The 9,361-nt window shown below is 44.8% G+C and overlaps 1 protein-coding gene across 2 annotated transcripts in view; it reads right to left on the bottom strand.

The window, feature by feature from the left end:
- TP53BP1 (tumor protein p53 binding protein 1) overlaps positions 1 to 7,124 on the bottom strand; it is a 119,922-nt gene extending 112,798 nt beyond the window's left edge. For both annotated transcript variants that reach the window (XM_075207875.1, XM_075207882.1), the window contains exon 1: positions 7,044 to 7,124. The gene's annotated coding sequence lies outside the window, so the exon portion shown is untranslated. The remainder of the gene's footprint in view (positions 1 to 7,043) is intronic.
- Between the last annotated feature and the right edge of the window lie 2,237 nt (positions 7,125 to 9,361).

Here is a 9,361-nt window from a genome sequence, read left to right as displayed (position 1 = left end):
CAGTGTAATTTCAGAGGTGCAATTGTGACTATATGACTGTCCCTGATAGGCCTCAGCCAATGTGTTACAGAAAACTTCATTATCCTCATTGTTTATTTGTAAATCACCAAATATTCCACAGCGCTGGACAGTCAGCATAATAAGTATGAGTCACACAGGTACAATGACAAGTAACACAGAATAAGTACGGATTCTGTACATGTAGGTTCAACGTAACACTTAAATAAAACGAGTAAGGCAAACAGGAGACAGACATAAGGCAAAACACACCAATATACTAAACAATTAGCCCAATGTAACTTTTTACTAATAACAAAATAAATACTTCTTAGACGCATGGCAAGCTACAGGTTTTAAATGATCAAAAATACATATTAATATCATTAATTATGTTTATGTTAAACAATAACTCTGCAGAACAATAAAAATAGCGAGTGGATGTGTCAGGCGCCGTCCGCACGGCCGCCTGACTGTATGATCGCGCGTCTGGTTGCTAGGCAACCAGACGCGTCATTTCCGGATCCTCGGCCGCCTGACCTCTGCAGACAGCGCGACCCGTTGCTAGGCAACGGGACGCTATAGTGATTCCCGGCGCTGAGGATGACAGCGCTGCAGCGCTGATTCTATTGGAGCACTCCAGTATTTAAACCTTCTCTGGCCCTCCTACCAGTGCCAGAGTATCAGGTCTTCCTGCCTCCAGCGTTTCTGTGTACCAGTTGCTATATTGTTCCTGACCTTCCTCGTGCTGCCTGTGACCCTTTTGACCCGGACCGTTTGACCACCCCTATCTGGATTCTGCCTTGTACTGCGCTCCCTGTAGATTACCGACCCGGCTTGCCTGACCATTCTTCTGGATTTCCCTTTGTACCTCCTCTACTTGAACGTTGCCGAACCGGCCTGTCTGACACTCCCTTGTATCTCGCTGTGGACTCTAGGAAGGACCGCGACCTGCGTGTCCCTGCAGCGGAGTCCATACTTCCTTGCGGGGGTTCCTGGTGAATACCAGGGGCACGTTAGACTCCGCGCCTTCCTCTGAGTTGCGCCAACAACAGCAGGTACCTTCTACCAGTCAAAACACCCACTACAGTCGTGACAGTATACTCTGGCCATGACAACGGAGGGGTCTGGTGAACCGTCTGCTCGTGACCTACTCCTGCATTTGGCCCAACGTGTGGAGCAACAAGAAGCAGCCCAAGCGCATCTTCTACAATGTGTCCAAGGGATTGCTACCCGCTTCGATACATTTCAGAATGCTGCACCCGCTACACCAGCCATAACCTCTGCGGCATCCACAGCATCCAGTGTGGTTACGGTCTCTACAGCGGCCTCCGGTGTACGCATCCCGACACCCGAAAAGTTTGACGGTGATCCCAAGAAGTGCAGGGGCTTTCTGAACCAATGTGCCATCCAATTTGAGTGCAACCCAGGGGCCTTTTCTTCAGAACGCACCAAAGTAGCTTTTCTCATCTCCCTCCTCAGTGGTCAAGCCCTTGCCTGGGCCTCACCTTTATGGGAACAAGGGGGTCCACTTCTTCATAACTCCAACTCTTTCATTGAAGCTTTCAGGAAAGTCTTCGATGATCCCGGAAGAGTTGCTTCTGCAGCTACCAGCTTGTTAAACCTCCGCCAAGGTGACCTGTCCGTAGGGCAATACGCAGTTCAATTCCGAACCCTGGCTTCCGAGTTAAAATGGAATAATGAAGCACTGGTGGCAACCTTTTGGCAAGGTCTGGTGGATCGGATTAAGGATGAGTTAATTTCCAGAGAACTCCCGGCTGAGTTAGATTCTCTCATCTCCATGTGCATAAAGGTGGATTTGCGTTACCAAGAGCGCACGCAGGAACGCTCTCCTGGCAAACGGTTCATACCACGGCTAGCACCCCAGTTCCAAAATCCCATCCTGCCAGTGGACGAACCAATGCAAGTAGGACGCTCTAAATTATCCCTTGAAGAGAGGGAGAGACGCTTCAAACAACGCCTGTGTCTGTATTGTGGAGATCCGGGACACCTGCTAAGAGTTTGTCCCAAGAGACCGGGAAACTCTTCCTCCTAAATGGTGGCGGGGAGGCCGTTTTAGGAGAATCCACAGTTGCTCCCTATTCTAAAGAAAATTCTCCGGAATTTCAGATGGCTGTCATCCTGAGCACCCCCAAGGGTACCTTTTCCACCACGGCCTTTGTGGACTCCGGCTCCTCCGGGAACTTCATTTCGGCGGATCTAGCTTCGCAGCTCCAGATACCTCTGAACCCGTTGCCCCAACCGTTATCTCTGACGGCAGTCGACGGAAGTCGTGTCACTCACGGCTCCATCTCATCCGTGACTTCTCCTGTTCGGTTGAGGGTAGGAGTACTTCACAGCGAAATTATCCAACTTTTGGTGTTGCCGAGGTCCATTAATCCCCTCATCTTGGGGTTACCATGGCTGAGAAGACATTCTCCTCAGATGGATTGGGACCACGCTCAAGTTATGTCGTGGGGTGAAGGATGTCGCTTTGAATGTTTGTCTAGAGTCTTGCCTCCTAAATGTCAAGTAATGGCTCATTCCGAGCTAACCCACCTTCCTGAGGCTTATATGGAATTCCAGGATGTATTCAGTAAAGTGGAAGCGGAGATCTTGCCTCCCCATCGTCCCTGGGATTGCGCTATTGTTTTATCTCCTGACCAACCCATCCCCAAAGGGCGGACCTACCCTTTATCTCGTCCAGAGACGTCAGCCATGTCTCAATATATTTCAGAAAACCTGAAACGGGGATTTATCCGCAAATCTACTTCCCCAGCGGGTGCAGGGTTTTTTTTTGTTAAGAAGAAGGATGGGTCTCTTCGGCCTTGTATTGATTATCGTCCTCTCAACCGCATCACTGTCAAAAATCGATATCCACTACCTCTCATCTCCGACCTCTTTGACAAACTCAGTGGATCTCAAATCTTTTCCAAACTAGATCTCCGTGGGGCCTATAATTTGATTCGCATCAAAGAAGGAGACGAATGGAAAACGGCCTTTAACACCAGAGATGGACATTTCGAGTACCTGGTGATGCCCTTCGGCCTCTGCAACGCCCCAGCCATCTTCCAAACCTTCGTTAACGATATCTTTCATGACCTGTTATACACTTCTGTGGTAGTATATCTAGACGATATATTAATATTTTCTAAAGATCTGAAGACTCATCGGGAACAAGTAAAGGAGGTCTTACGTAGACTTCGGGAACATCACCTCTATTGCAAGCTGGAGAAATGTGTGTTTGAGATTAGTCAGGTATCTTTTCTTGGTTTCATCGTGTCGGGTCAAGGTCTTTGTATGGATCCCTCCAAGGTGTCAGCTATTCTGGACTGGCCTCAGCCACAAGGCCTTAAAGCTATTCAAAGGTTCATCGGCTTTGCAAACTATTATCGCCAATTTATTCAGGGATTCTCCACCATTATAGCCCCCATTACAGCGTTAACCAGGAAGACTGCCAACCCTAGGGTCTGGTCTTCGGAGGCCATGTCGGCCTTCATAACGTTAAAGAAAGCATTCTCTTCAGCCCCAGTTCTGTCCCAGCCAGATCAAGAACGACCTTTTTTCCTAGAGGTAGATGCATCCTCAGTAGGCATTGGGGCGGTGCTTTTTCAAGAGTCTCCGGCTGGCTCACACAACCCGTGTGGGTTTTTCTCCAGACGATTTCTTCCAAGCGAATGTAATTATGGAATAGGGGACAAGGAATTACTGGCCATCAAGGCGGCTCTGGAGGAGTGGCGACATCTGTTGGAGGGGGCTATATTTCCTGTTACTGTGTTTACCGACCATCGGAATCTAGTGTTCATTCAAGAGGCCCGTTGCCTTAATCCTCGGCAAGCCCGCTGGGCATCCTTCTTTGCTCGATTTGACATGAAGCTCACATTCTGCCCGGGAGCCAAGAATGGACGTGCTGATGCATTATCTCGCTCATTTGACGATTCCGATCGTTTAAGACCATTGGTTCCGCAACATATTATTGATCCTTCTAATATCGTAGCCCTTACTAGGACCAAAACGTCCTCTCCTCCTCCAGGCCGGTCATTTGTGGAACCCCATCTCCGATTCAAGACCTTGCAGTGGGCTCATTCATCCCGCATTGCCGGCCATGCTGGAATAAAGAAGACTACATCGCTGCTTTGCCGACGCTTCTGGTGGCCTAATGTACGTGCCGATGTTGAGAGATTTATTGCTTCCTGCACTACCTGTGCTCAACACAAAACTTGTAGAAGAGTCCCGGCAGGCCTTCTTCGTCCACTTCCTATCCCCGATGCTCCTTGGGAAAGTGTGGCCATGGATTTTATCACAGACCTACCCCTCAGTGCAGGGTTTACCACTATCTGGGTGGTTATTGATCGATTTTCGAAGATGGCACATTTTATTCCTCTAACTGGACTGCCCACGGCCAGTCGTCTGGCAGATATCTTTATCAAGGAGATATTCAGACTACATGGGTGCCCGAAGGAGATCATTTCGGACCGCGGAGTCCAATTTACATCCCAGTTTTGGAGAACCTTTTGTAAGAGAGTAAACATAGAATTGAAATTCTCTTCGGGATACCATCCGCAAACCAACGGACAGACGGAGCGAATCAATCAGGATCTCGAGACATTCCTCCGCTGTTTTACCTCCGACAACCAGAATAAATGGTCTCAATTCCTTCCTTGGGCGGAGTTCTCCCATAATCAACACATTCATGAGTCTACCGGATTCTCTCCGTTCTTTATTGTATACGGAAGTCACCCTGTGTTTCCGGATCCTTTTCCAGTGTCCTCTTCACCGGTTCCAGCTGTAGATACTCTTTATCGGGAATTTTCTCTCATTTGGGCTAAGACTAAGACGGCTTTACTCAAGGCTACTCAGCATCACAAGATCTTTGCAGATCGTCATCGGAGGGCCACTCCTCTCTTAAAGGTGGGAGACCAGGTATGGCTATCCACCCGGGACCTAAGACTAAAGGTCCCTTCTATGAAGATGGCTCCTCGATTTATTGGCCCGTACACCATCATGCAAGTCATTAATCCTGTATGCTTCAAATTGAAACTTCCTCCTTCTCTGAGATGTCATAATACTTTTCATGTCTCATTACTACGACCACTGGTACTCAATAAATTCTATCGACCTCCCGGTCGTCCCCCACCAATACAAACCTCTTCTGGAACTGAATTCGAAGTCAGTCGGATCTTGGCTTCTCGCATTCTTCGTGGCAAACAGCAATTTCTGGTCCATTGGAAAGGATTTGGCTCAGAGGAGAGATCATGGGTGGACAAACAGGACCTTCACGCTCCTAGAATTCTCAAGAAGTTCCTTCAAACAGGAGGAGGAAGAGGAGGGTATACTGTCAGGCGCCGTCCGCACGGCCGCCTGACTGTATGATCGCGCGTCTGGTTGCTAGGCAACCAGACGCGTCATTTCCGGATCCTCGGCCGCCTGACCTCTGCAGACAGCGCGACCCGTTGCTAGGCAACGGGACGCTATAGTGATTCCCGGCGCTGAGGATGACAGCGCTGCAGCGCTGATTCTATTGGAGCACTCCAGTATTTAAACCTTCTCTGGCCCTCCTACCAGTGCCAGAGTATCAGGTCTTCCTGCCTCCAGCGTTTCTGTGTACCAGTTGCTATATTGTTCCTGACCTTCCTCGTGCTGCCTGTGACCCTTTTGACCCGGACCGTTTGACCACCCCTATCTGGATTCTGCCTTGTACTGCGCTCCCTGTAGATTACCGACCCGGCTTGCCTGACCATTCTTCTGGATTTCCCTTTGTACCTCCTCTACTTGAACGTTGCCGAACCGGCCTGTCTGACACTCCCTTGTATCTCGCTGTGGACTCTAGGAAGGACCGCGACCTGCGTGTCCCTGCAGCGGAGTCCATACTTCCTTGCGGGGGTTCCTGGTGAATACCAGGGGCACGTTAGACTCCGCGCCTTCCTCTGAGTTGCGCCAACAACAGCAGGTACCTTCTACCAGTCAAAACACCCACTACAGTCGTGACAGGATGACACATTTATAACTTTTCAACATCATCATCACTGTTTATCTGTATGGTTGCCACTAAATAGCACAGCTCTGGACAGTTGGTTCAACATAGATAATTATTCAAAAATTGATATCTACATCTGTTATATATTGCAACTATTTGCATTGTATATAAAACATTACATTGACATTCTTTGAACCAAAGTACAGTGAATGCAATGCTACCTCTTTACCTTACCTGTCTCATAACAACGAATAATCAGTTGTTAAACAAGAATATAAATATTAGATAACAGAAAATAGATTTCATTTTTACCCTAATGTTCTCTATCATTGTCTATAATTTCTAGGAGTTCACTACAAAGAACAAAGCCTGTGCTATCTGCCTAGCCCTCTATAAATGTACTCACTTTAACATAGTGGGCTTGTTTGTAAACAGGCAGAACAATATTCTCATCCCCTTTCAACCATATTAATATGGTTTTCATTTAAAATATTGCATTTTTATACTTTGCTGTTCAGTCTCACTAGAAACACTATAGTATTTATGCATGGTAAACTGAGAGGCACTGGATATATTCAAAATACAAGCATAAAAGTGGATAGCAGAAAATATTTTTTTAAATGTCAAAGAGAATGAAATCGTCTGATGCATTATAGACAAAAACACGACTGATACTGGCACTGCAATACTCAACCTGTAAGGCAGCTGGGCATGAGATGCTCGCAGAAAAATCAGAATTCACTCTTCCTTATGCAGAGAACAAAGACCGTCTCCACTACAGAACAGGGACAGAGCTACAAAGGCCAATCACTTATATTGTCCTCCTGAGGTGTAAAGTTTTGGGGTGGTAGGACCTACCATATGCCATCTGCTACTCCCGTGACATGATACACGTCACTGCATCTCTTCTATCGGGAGAATAAATGAAAGGATTACGCAGCAAACCTGCCATTATAGACCTCTGCATTCCCTATCCAGCCTCCAGAATTCTCGCCTTGTAATCCAGTGTCTTTAAAGCAGAGTGCATGACACTATCAAACGCTAAAATGTTAACGTATATTTACTATACCTCAGTGAGATCAGTAGGTCTAGAAAGGAAAGCAGCAAGGATGGGAGGGACACGGCCAGGATGGTTTCTGCAGCTGTAGGAATCTGTTCATCTCAGCTGCATAACGCCAAGAGAACGGTGGGGGCGCTGTTGGCACAGGAGGAGGAGCTTTTTGTACTGACATCAAACAAACCATTTGTGTTACTGAACAATTAGCAATGTTGGAAGAGTTTTACTAATTTACAGTACGATTCTTGAATATTATCTTCAGGTTATATAATGTTATGCTCATGTTGAAATATAATTCAAAAACCTTTTGGAGCTATGTATCTGTAGTTTATACACTTAGCTTATACAACCTGCGGTTGTCCAGGTGTTGTAGAAATACAAGCTGCAACACACCAAAAACCTATATGATACAATGTAGACATTATATAAAAATATATAGTACAACACAGTAGGTTCGGTTTTATTGCATGTGATGCATTTCTAGCAAGGTATTATTGCCCAGAAAAATGGGTAAAAAAACTTAACTTGTTGCCAACATTTTCATATAGTTTTCAGGGACAGTTGGCTAAACTGATGATGTGTGATAAGGTCCATTTTACCTTATTGATTTTGACTATTATGTAATTTTATATTTTTTATTTTGAAATGACAGCATGTACAGTCAATACAAATGAACAACACAAATGCATTCAATGTAAGAAAAAAAACAATTTAAACAATTAATAACTATCAAACAATAAACATGTCTGCGTGACAATTTTCACAATAAATTATTAAGGGAAGGCAAGAAAAAGAGCTGTACACTTGGAGAGGGATGGGAAGGGGTGCCTTACTCAAATATTAATAAAGGAAGATAACATATTAAAAAGAGTTATAGTATACAGCTAAAGTTGGCACTATTTATATCAATGTCACTTTCTCCATTTTAAATATTCCTGTTCAATAGATATTAGCTTGAAACATCCAGAGAATAAGAAAATATGGTAAGAATTGCATGTAACATACAGAAATGTACATCTCATTGTACAGTTGTTAAATACTGGAAAATAGGAACATGTCCAGGGCAAATCTTTAAAACCTTGGGCTGTCCCTGGGAATTTGGGGATTATTAGCACACACTATTATTTTACAAAACGTCAAATGTATTCTTAGTCAGTTCATCTTTACTTAAGCCCATGGGGATCATACAATTTTATTAGGGCTGATCTCAGACCTCTAAGAAATCAGGCATGTGATATTTTCATACTACACCACAAATACCTGTATCACTTCTCACATAATTCACTTTTTTGTTTTCTTTAAAAAGATGAAGTAAATATATGTGTATGTTATAGTGGCAAGAAAAGCATATCATCATCAGTTATTTACATTGTGCCACTAATTCCGCAGCGCTGTACAGAGAACTTACTCACATCAGTCCCTGCCCCAATGGAGCTTACAGTCTAAATTACCTAACATACACACACAGAGAGAGACTAGGGTAAATTTGATAGGAGACAATTAACCTACCAGTATGCTTTTGGAGTGTGGGAGGAAACCAAAGCACCCGGAAGAAACCAACGCTAACACGGGGAGAACATACAAACTCCACACAGATAAGACCATGGTTGGGAATTGAACTCATGACCCCAGTGTTGTGAGGCAGAAGTGTTAACCACTAAGCCACTGTGCTGCTCTTATGAATACACTGTATCCACAAATGAGAAGTTACCCCTGCACTCACTTATCTTATAACAAAAAAACATACTTTGTTTTACTGAAAGACTTTTTTGCATAAACTAAAAAATATGTTAAAGCCATGCACCACTATCAAGGTCTTACAATAGTAAATCAGAGTACGAACATTGTGTTACATCGTGTTGTCATGTTTATAAATCACCCTTCTAATCCCATGTGAGGCCCCAGGCATATTAAAGGACCATGGAGCAAGAAATAAGGGCAAGCAAGTCAATCAAATTCTAACTAGCACAAGGTGCAAATAAAATGCATTATAGGCACATACTTTATCATGCACTTCATTGCCAGAGAGCAAAAAAGATCCTATTTTAAGGACAAAATTGATAAGATCAGGCTTGAAATGGTATCTCCCTTGACAAGCAATCTGCTCAATTCCTTTGTAGCACCCTCTGACACTCTCTCTTCATTTGATCCCACAAATGAAGAGGAAGTTTCTACTCTCTTCTCATCTTCCTACTCTACCTCCTGTCCTTTTGATCCCATTCCCTCACAAATGGGTATGTCCCTGTCTCCTGTGCCCATTCCCCCTCTAACTAAAATCTGTAATCTATCTCTTTCTACTGGTATTTTTCCATCTATATTCAAGCATGCAG

Source organism: Mixophyes fleayi, chromosome 4, assembly GCF_038048845.1.
Source record: "Mixophyes fleayi isolate aMixFle1 chromosome 4, aMixFle1.hap1, whole genome shotgun sequence".
Lineage (NCBI taxonomy): Eukaryota > Metazoa > Chordata > Amphibia > Anura > Limnodynastidae > Mixophyes > Mixophyes fleayi.
This window is presented reverse-complemented; position numbering and strand designations above follow the sequence as displayed.